The following is a 10,683-nucleotide window of genomic DNA, read 5'->3' as shown; positions in this document are numbered from 1 at the left end:
GAGGGTACAAATGGACCCTTAGGAGACCCTTTTCTCAGAGTTACAGAGCCGTAACGGTCCATTAAGAACCCCCTCAAGGAACCCTGAGGGGTCCTGGACCCCCACTTTGAGAACCACTGGCCTTAGCCTATGACAAGCTCAAAAGAGGCTCGCCAGGTTGAAAGTGATCAGGAGGCATCTTTTTCTACGTTGAATGGCACCGTCATCATAACTTAATCAGCGGTTTCACTGGACACCGTATTATACTCTGATGTTTGAATGTTGAATTCAGTTAGCTGCCTGGGGAGTACTGTGTCCAAGGTACATTCTGTTAGGTTCACTGTTATAAATCATATTATGGATTACTTCACCATGTAATATATATGATTAAAATAGCCTGTATCTACAATAAAACTCACTGACTTAACTATACTGTACTTCTAGTAGTGGAGATGAATTTACTACCTACACGTACAGTACCTGACCTACATTATATTTTCTAATTTTATATATATATATATATTTTTTTTTCTGTGGAACAACCAAATACTTTGGAATCATGAGTTCATTTATTTGCTGAACCTCTCCAACATAGGTGAGATTCAGGCAAAATAATACACACATGCTGTACAGCAATCCCCCACCCCGACAGGATTGTTATTTTTAACCAGCCCTGAGAAAAGCTCTTCTGTTCACAAGCAACACCACAATACTTTTCACGTTATATACTCTAGCATGTTTTATTTCTGGCTTCATTATTTTGGTTGGTGTGGTGCGTTCCTCTCCGCTATCAGACGCAGTGATGCAAAGTAACAAAGTACATTTACTAAAGTACTGTACCTGGGTAAACTTTTTAGATACTTTACTTACTTCACTTGAGCATCTCCATTTCTTGATTACTTTACACTTCTACTACATCTCAGAGGCAAATGATTGTACTTTTTTAATCCACTTCCTTTTGTCAGCTTTAGTATAGTTACTTGGCAGATTTAGATTATTCATAAAATCAGAGTACTTCCACTACTGAAAAAAATATAAAAATGGTACCTCCACGGCTCCCTCCAACACAGCACACTTCCAGGGCAGGGTGATGTTTCCTGACAAGATGGTATGTTGTGCTAGGTTCCTCTTCTTGATCACAGTGAGCCGGATGAAGCCATTCCTAATCTCAGCTAGTCAGTGACAATAACACACCACATAGCCAACAATCACTTATTCTTCATAATTTGTAATGTCATGTCCATTGAGTTGACTCTCAAATCATCAAGTTACTCCTTTGTACATCAAATAGCGAAAATAGCTACTCTACAAGCTCGCAACAGCTTGTAGATCTGAAATTTTTGTCTCATAAATTTAAATTTAGAGCATTTGCTCAAAATAGGGATGCCAGGGTTAAAGAGGCTACGTTACTGCTGGCAGAAATGGTCAAAGTATATATTTGATGTATAAAAAATGCTTTTCAGACATCATTTCATATTGCCATGTTGTGAATACATGTTAAACAGTTTTTTACCTTCAGGAGAGAACAGGTGGGAGAAATGGCCAGACATGATCTGAGTCGCAGTGTTGTGAAGACAAATGTGTAGCCGGTAACCATGGAGACCATACTCAGGGTCTATGTCGTCATAAGGAGGTTTGACCAAGGGAAGTGAGTAGGGGCTGAAGAACACAGGAAACAAACCAAAAGAGAAGGGTGAGCTATTGGGGAGTCAACTTTCAGGGCCTCTCTCCATGGTTTTCAACCTGTCATTATATAAACTGTTGCATTGTTCTCTGGTCAGTAACCACAAGAGGGGGCTGTGTTCACATCTACCAGGTCTCACCACACAGAGAAGTCATTTTGCAAATCAATTCGCTCACAAATAGTTTCTGGCCATTCACCAAAGAGCATGAGAAATGTAACCCTATTGTCAGACTGTACTGTACAGTAGAGAGTTGGAGAACAATATTTCCCTGGTGAATGTCAGAACATCCCATTGAATGAAGGGAGACAATATAATTTTTTGCAGTGAAATGCATTTTTTCGTTATTTGATCAAAAATAAGCATAAAGAATTCATAGCTCTGGGGAAGAAGTGTACAGTTAAGTCACTTTCAATTAGATTAGAGGGTATGTTTCTCTGCCCAATAATGACGTTTTATATCCCCGACTGTTTGTTGGCAACACGCTACATTACACTACACACTGCATTTAACGAAGTTAAAAAGAAGTCACAAAGGGATCTACCGAAGAGGCGTTCCCAGCAGGCTCTTCTCCACCAGCTTATGAAAATGGAAGCTGGCCATGACGAAGGCAATGGAGTTGGGCTGACCCTGCAGAAAGAGACGGCGGTCAACCAAGCTTTTTGCATTGTTTATTATGTCTTACATTTCAATGGCAGAATTTACACTGAACACACTACAAACTTCCGAGCCGTCTACTCTAAACCAGTGGTTCCAAACCTTTTACGGATCGGGGTCCACTTGAAAATCTTGAATGTGTTCGCGGCCCACCCACCTGTCCCCTTAACACGGCTGCCGCGAGCTTGATCTATTTTTGATTTTTTTTTTTTTTAATCTAGAAAGTTTTAATATACCGGTATACATTTTTAATCACGAAAACTACTGATTTAGGATAAGGCATTTGTAGAAAAAGTTTTTTCTCATTTCAAAATATTTCCAGGAATTTCATGACCGTGGGAACCCTGAACACTTAGGAGGAAATATTCATTTACCCTCCAGATGCCAACGGTGAAGCCAGGCTCCAGAAGCACCAGCTTGACTAGCCTGTCTTTGCCCAGGACCCTTGGAGCACGTGTGAGGGTCTCGGTGTCGAACTTTGCCATGAGGGATTGACAACCGGGTCTGACAAGGGAAAGGAAGGGGAGAATAAAGGTTTAATGAAGAGACAAGAGGAGGGTGGTGGGGGGGGGGGGGTGTTCAGAGAGAGAGAGAGAGAGACCCACAGAGGGAATAAGTAACAGCCAACGGTCTTACTTTTTTTGGCCTCGCCTCATAACCCCGTGTATCTGAAGAGTGGACAGCTGGTGGAATCTGGGCCAGTGCCCTTCACTCCAGCACACAATCACAGACGACTCAGAGAAGTGGGTTTCAACATCACGGAACGTGCCCCGTTTCCCTTGCATATCACATACTGTCAACTCCCAGCTGATGCACCGATTTCTAAAAAAGGTGGGGGGGACGAAAATAATACATTCAAGTCTAACACAACTACTACAATGACACTTGGCAGATGTTTGCGGTAGGACAATTATAGTACGCATTCACAAACAGACACATGCACACAGACTTTATTTGTCATCATAGTTGTGAGCAGCTGGCTTTAAGATGAACCCTGAAATAAGAAGCCAGAAGAGGTCTCTGCGTCTTTACCATGAATTAACTCTAGCATCCATTCGGCAAAATTAGTAGATGTACAAGCTCTTGCTTGCGAGCGGATGAACTAGTATGTACGTTGTCCCATATGTCATTGTGCTTAGCTATTATGTTCCTCATGAAAATTCTATTTAATTTATATCGTTGCTGTCAGGTGGAAACCCAATGTCCAAAACCGTTTGTTTTCATACAACGCGTTGTGAGCTTGTAGATCAACTATTTTCACTATTTTTGTGTAACACTCTTGCATGAAGCAGGGCATTAATTTACACACAAAAAAAAAACTTTTGAAACATGTGTAGATACAAGGTTTCTGCCCGACAGCAACAACATATTCTGTGTGTTGCTGCAGTTAGCCATTAACCACCGGCAGAGCGTACCATGGCTCCAGGACTTTTTAAGACGTGCTGGACTTGCTGTAGTCAAATAAATATCACGTTGCATTGGAGGTGCAGGGTTTCATAGGTAGACAAGACGAGGGTTAAATATATATTATACGTTTTTTCATACAAATATTGATTATGCAGTTGGAATCCCATGGCATCGAACAAAGCTTTGAGGTATTTGGGTCAGCCCTACGTAGGTTCAGAGAAGATCATTCGACAATGTACAGTACATTGTGTACAGCCCGAGATGACCCCTTGAATCATATAACACAATGAACTTAGACAACTGAAAAGAACTGAACGGCAAAAGGGCCTCTCTGTGTGGAGTTTGCATGTTCTCCCCGTGTCTCCTAGGGTAGTTAATACCCTCACAAAAACATGTAGTAATCCTGGTCACTATACCGCCTCCCCCATGACAGCCGGGGCGCCTGATGGAGGGGAAGGGAACTGGTTGGAATAACGTGTTCCTGCCACGCGCTACGTCCAACCAGGGAAACTCCCCCCTGTCAGGTGACAAGAAGGTCAGTTGGCTCTCATGCATTGAAGGAAGCATGAGCTCGGCCCTGGCCTCCCTACTGTGGGGGACTGGTGTAGTGCTGGTGTAGGGCTGGTATAGCGCCGAGGATCACATAGGAAATTGGCACCGGGTGAAAAAAATGGGTTACAAAAATCGCGGGATAAAAGATTTATATAAAAAAAAACAAAAAAAAAACTGAACAATATGTTTTCACACTTTAGCTGATTAATTACAGAGACACTACAGTGCTGTTGCTACTCTGTCCTGAATCTAATTCAAGATAACGACCGAACAGTGCATTACAAACTTTCTTGTTTTAAACTTAAACAGTACACTAAAATATGTATCTGAAAACATTTGAAGTGAGAAATAGGCAATGCAGTAACAGCCGTGATTCGGCACTGCCTCTCCTCTCTCTCTCCCTCGCGGTGCACGAGTGCCGACAAGACTGTGTAGTTGCATTTAGATCCCATAGCCCGAGGGACGGGGCGGTCGGCTGAGACTGTCATTGGCTGACTCACAGCCAGCCTCTGTTTTACTAGGAAATATCACAATAGAGGTCGCATAAAAAGCTGCTCAACTTTAAAGGCCTTTAAATTCTGTGCTGACAGCAGCAGGGTGTATTGTGACTCTGGCAAAGTGGTGCTTGCCAATGGAACAATATGCAGCTGCTTAAATTAAACTGCAGCTGTTGTGATGAATATTTGTGATTGTGTGATGTGATGAATATTTTTATTCTGTCCAAACCGCAATTCCGGGTTGCTCCTAGTGAGCTGTATTCTGTTGTCTGGAGGTGGCACCTTCCAATGGCAATTAAATAGAGGTAAGAACAAACAAACAAACTTAAAGCCACAACAGCACAGGAGGCCCCAGTGACCCAGGGGATTTCACCCCCATGTTGCCTGCATGTCTGATGTCTTGTGAAATGATAATTACCAAGGTAAATCGCATCCTCCTGCGTGTCTCTAACAGTCAAGGCCCCTCAGGGAATTGTCTGGGTTTGGAAGGGGGGGGCGCAGCCAGGGAACGGAGGGCTCAAGTAATTTATATCAACAATTCACACTGCCTCTGTGCAAGGAACACAATTTCTACTTCCCCTCTGTACCATGGTGGCTGCCACAGAACCTAAATTGAGTGCTGCAGACTCTAATCAGAGGTTCAGGAAAAAAACGGCAGAAACCACAGCTGAGATACAGCACAGGAGCTCGACCACCCACCCACCCCCAGTGAGCTGGCAATGGCATCCCCCCGGAGCTTGCATCGCACTCAGACAGAGACCTCCTTCCTCACCTCTAATAAGACTCATTAAGTGTGAGAGGAAAAAGAAAAAGAAAACGTTTGATTGCCAGTGACTTGGATCACCCTCCCGTTACTACCCTCGAGACAGTTTTAACTCTTTAAGCTGCTTTCTATGGTAAAACTCCCTGTGGCACAGCCAAAAGTAGTTGAAGAAAAAAAATACTCCCTAAAGCCAAGTCCACACCAATGATTCGCACTACTTGCAGTGGTCTGTCGGAATTGACCCGTAGCAGGTCAGTGCAGTTTGGGGATTCTGTTGCAAGTGGTTGTGTTGTGAATCCTTGGTGTGGAGTGGGCTTTAGATATACACCTTCTGTCTGTGACCAAAGCCGAGGCAAAAAGTAAGGCCATGCCACGCATACGCAGTAAAGACACTTTTCTTCATAGCTTCCTGGAGAATTATCTGCCTGACGGAGGCTTGTGGAATCTCCAGATCAGCAAATTAATAGCCAAATGCATTTCAAATAATCTGAAATAAGACTACATAGTGAGCTAATGATGATCAGCTGAACTTACCAATCAAGCAATTATGGCCCCTTATGAGAACATGTATCTGATTAAGTGAAATGATGTGCTTAATGTCTAGGATGCAAACTCCTGCATCACAAATAGAGTACATAATATAAAACAATTTAAAAATTTGTTTCAGACCACAACTGACTCTTACCTGAGCACATACTTTGTTTGGCTGGGCAGACCGGTGTAGGGACTAATGTCTTTAAGTTCTCCCTTCCACATTCTCACTTCATTCCCGGCCATAGTTCTGTACAACCTCTTCCAGTAGCCCACGGGTCGGTCTTGCACCTTCACCATGTCCATCTTGTCCATGGCCTTGGGCTTCCAGCATTTCCTCTCGCCAAACTCTGACATGTATAGCTGTTGCCATATGGCACTGGAGTGAGCGGAAAGTGGGAGCCAGAGAGAGAGATTGTGTGTGTGGGGAGGGACATGGATTGACAGATACAGAGATCTCCATATATGGGCATATCAGTCGGATTGGCGGTGCGACATAGGTGTGAACCTCTAGTAAGTATAAAAACACGAAGAATACATTCTGAAAAAGTTCTGATATTATGGTTAATTTGTAAATTTCCTAGCATTACACGACACAGATCTTGTATGCCCCCTGGCTCAAAATATTTTCAGATGAGGGAGCCGAGGCCAAATACATGTTAAATTGGGGTCCTTTACATGAAAATGTTTGAGAACCACTGCTCATTTCAACGTTTGGAGTGACAATGATTAGGTTGATGAGACCTTTGTCTCGATCTTACTCATCACTGGCCAGCTGATGGAACATCTTGCTGACTTGGCTGATGTAGTCCAGAGAGGAGACGTCCAGGTATGACAGGATCTTCACCAGAACCTCAGTGGGCAGCCTAAGGAAAAGACAGGAACAAAAAATTTAAATCACATTTAATACATTTCATAAAATTAAGGATTATCATTACGGCTGGGCGATATGACTTCAAAAAACGTTCACGATCAATAAACTTTTTTTTTTAATGGTGAAAATTGCAGATATACAAGCTTACAATGCCTGTAGATCAGCTATTTGACATTTTTGTACCTCACCATTGTACAACAAAGTATAATACAGGGTTAAGTGGTTAATCAGACTAATCGATTAAGTTGATTATAAAACAAAATAAAAAACTAATTGTGTCAATTCGTTGATATAAGAAATAAAACTATATTTATACTATATATTTTGCAATCATCCTACTGCACCAGGCATAGCATAAGCTTGATATAAGATCACATCATTATAACATTTCCTGTTCAGAAACAAACTTTGAAAAATGTTTCACTAAAAGGAGTTTTCTATAAACCACACATGTACACACAGAGAGTGCATATAAACACTGTCAAACATGAACGGACAACTTACATTTCCATAAAGTTTTGAGTGGGTGCTTTGAAGGATGATTTGCCAGCACTTTTGGACAACTCTTTTCGGGGCACACGGGCCTTTTGGGCAGCCATTTCTTCACGGGCCTTTTGGGCAGCCATTTCTTCACGGGCCTTTTGGGCAGCCATTTCTTCACGGGCCTTTTGGGCAGCCATTTCTTCGCACACCGGTGACCTATGAAAAATGTCGTTACATTTTCGCAAGCAGACAGTGTTGTCATACTGTAGCTTAGTGGTTCCCAACCTGTGGGCCGAGGCCTCGATAACAAGGAATTTACAAGTATACTATTAGTGTAACTGATCCAAGCCTGAACACGACTGATTGATCATTAACCCATTAAGACCTGAGGCTCGATTCAGTTTTTCTGAAACACTTATGTTGCTATATCAGTGGTGCTCCAACTTTTTCATGTCAAGGACCCCCAAAATTATGTATTTGGCCGCCGAACCCCCCATCTCAAAATATTTTGTTCCAAGGACCCCCAGAAGCAAAGATTTTAGTTTTAAAATGTTTGCTTTAAAAATATATATATATTCAAAAATTATAAGTGATTTTGTTTGGTTAAAATAAGTGTTAAATAGCTCTATATTCTGATAGTACTCATTGCTATAGAGTGTTCTTTCTGTAACAGGAGACTCCATGTCTCTCCAGCTCTTTATAAAACAGAAAATGCATTTCCGTTTCAGTTTCATTTCCAATTTTATCCAATCAGGATAGAGAACTCAATCAGGATATAGATTAAACAAGTGAAATTGGAAGTGATGACACTAAGAAATGAGCAGGAAAAATTGGAACTGGAACACTATAAAAATGAAGCTTAAAAATGGGTACTTTCTCCTTATTGGCTGAGATTTTGACACCTACCGGAAAATGTATTTTCTGTTTATTAAAGAGCTGGAGAGACGGGGAGACTCCTGTTACTGAACAAACACTCTATAGCAATGATTACTATCAGTATATAGTGCTTTAACCTTTTAACAAAATACTTTTTGTTTTAACCCAAAAATATCACTTACCCTACCTTTAAATATTTGCTATTAATGTCACAAATTTGAATTTGAAATTTTGCCACAAAAGGTTAGGAACCACTGGAACATGTCCCTTGGTTGACGACAGGAGAGTTCAACCTTGCAGTTTGCAAGGCATTATTCATGCTTCCATTAATGTAGCTTTGGTCTTTACCTTTGAACTGTTGCCAAGTCTTTGGGTGATGTTTTCTTATTACGTCTCATCTTCTTCTTCCTCTTCTTTTTAGCAGGTTTCACCACTGTGTCTTGAGGAAGCTTAACAGCGTTAGCAGCTTTTACCGTGTACTGAGGAAGCTGGGCAGGTTTCCCTGTGTCGTGAGGAAGCTTAGCAGCGTTAGCAGCTTTTACCGTGTACTGAGGAATCTGGCCAGGTTTCCCTGTGTCTTGGAGAGGCTTAGCAGGCTTCACTGTGTCTTGAAGAAGGTTAGCAGGCTTCACCGTGTCTTGAAGAGGGTTAGCAGGCTTCACCGTGTCTTGAAGAGGGTTAGCAGGCTTCACCGTGTCTTGAAGAAGGTAAGCAGGCTTCGCTGTATCTTGAAGAAGGTTAGCAGGCTTCACTGTATCTTGTAGAAACTTGGCAGGCTTCACTGTATCTTGAAGGAGATGATCAGGTTGCACTGTGTCTGGAGGAAGCCCGGCAGGTTTACCTGTACCTTGAAGGTTAGCGGGTTTCACTTTGCCTCTAGGCGTAGCAGTTTTTTTCACAGAGTTTTGAGGCTTAGCAGGTGTCCTCTGTAAACTCTGTCTGATCACTGCAAACAGCTCTCCGCGTCCTCCCGTTGCCATGGTGAAGGGGCGAAGGGTTAGGCCACACCTCCTGTACCAGAAGAGATTCCCCGTTGCAGTTTTTTTTCTTCAGAATATCCAATTCATATGCACGTTTACTTTGACTGTCAGTGTCTGAGCAATACAGCTTTCTGAACAGATATAGCTAAATCCACTCAATATATACACACAGTATGTTCCATTTAAACTGGCTAGGTAACGTGGAGTTACCTCTTAATCTAGCCATGGATCACACGACGGTCGTCCATCACGACCCGTCATGGATGAACTACAACCTGGTATTTGCACTTTTTCCATTTACAGTCCGTACATCTACATAAACATTCATATTTCAAATATAAAGTGCTTACCCCATGGCCACAGATGTTACAATTATGTACGGACACTTTGAAGTACCCGTATCTTCCGTATTTTAAATAAAAAGCATTTTAAGCCGATCGGTGGCCATTTTCTCCGTATTTCTTCCTGCGCTTTCGACCAAGCGACCCTATTGGCTGGGAGGTGTACTGCACTCTAATACATTATGATGAAATGGCCACCGATCGGATTAAAATGCTTTTTATTGAACAATACAGAAGATACGGGTACTTCTGAGAGCCCGTACAGAATTGTAACATCCGTGGCCATAGGGTAAGCACTTTATATTTGAAATGTGAACGTCTATGTAGATGTACGGGCCAAAAAGGGAGAAAGTGCAAACACTATGTTGAAGTTCATCCATGACTGTCAGGATATGACAGTCATGTATCAGGGCTAAAACAACACCTGTTTGACAACACAAGTTAGAGCAAGGTTCGTTACACAACGTGTCAATTCAATGCAGCTTTAAAGCTTCAAATATAATTCATGGTTCGCTAAACAAGTAAATCAATTTGCTACCAAAGTAACAACACAAATATACAGTGAGTCTCAGTCTACACAGTACACAAGCCTACCTGGTGGTTCATCAGACCAAGTACCAGCTGGTTGATGTGATCTCTTTGATCTAGCCGCGACACATCACGTGGTTCTGGTTCAACGAGGGTTCAAGCATGGAGCTATGTTCAACGTTGCAACTAATATTAGTGTTTAGAACAGTAGTGGAAAAAGTACTCAATGTTTTACTTAAGTAAAAGTATCAATACTGCAATGTAGAAATACTTTATTACAAGTAAAGGTCCGGGATTAAAAATTTACTTGAGTAAAGTACAAAAGTATTGGCATCAAAATATACTTAAAGTACCAAAAGTAAAAGTACTAAAATGTTTGAAAATAGCAGATCTACAAGCTCACAACACGTCGCGTTGTGAGCTTGCAAATTGTCTATTTTCAAATAGCCTTTGTATAAAATAGGGCTAAAGTGGTTAATGTATCATGTATGTTTTATAATTTAATCATTTATATCTGCAAAGTAACTAGTAAC

Source organism: Gymnoscopelus braueri, assembly GCF_963280865.1.
Source record: "Gymnoscopelus braueri genome assembly, chromosome: 21".
In the NCBI taxonomy this organism is placed as follows: domain Eukaryota; kingdom Metazoa; phylum Chordata; class Actinopteri; order Myctophiformes; family Myctophidae; genus Gymnoscopelus; species Gymnoscopelus braueri.
The sequence above is the reverse complement of the archived record's forward strand: the minus strand, read 5'-3'. Positions refer to the sequence as shown.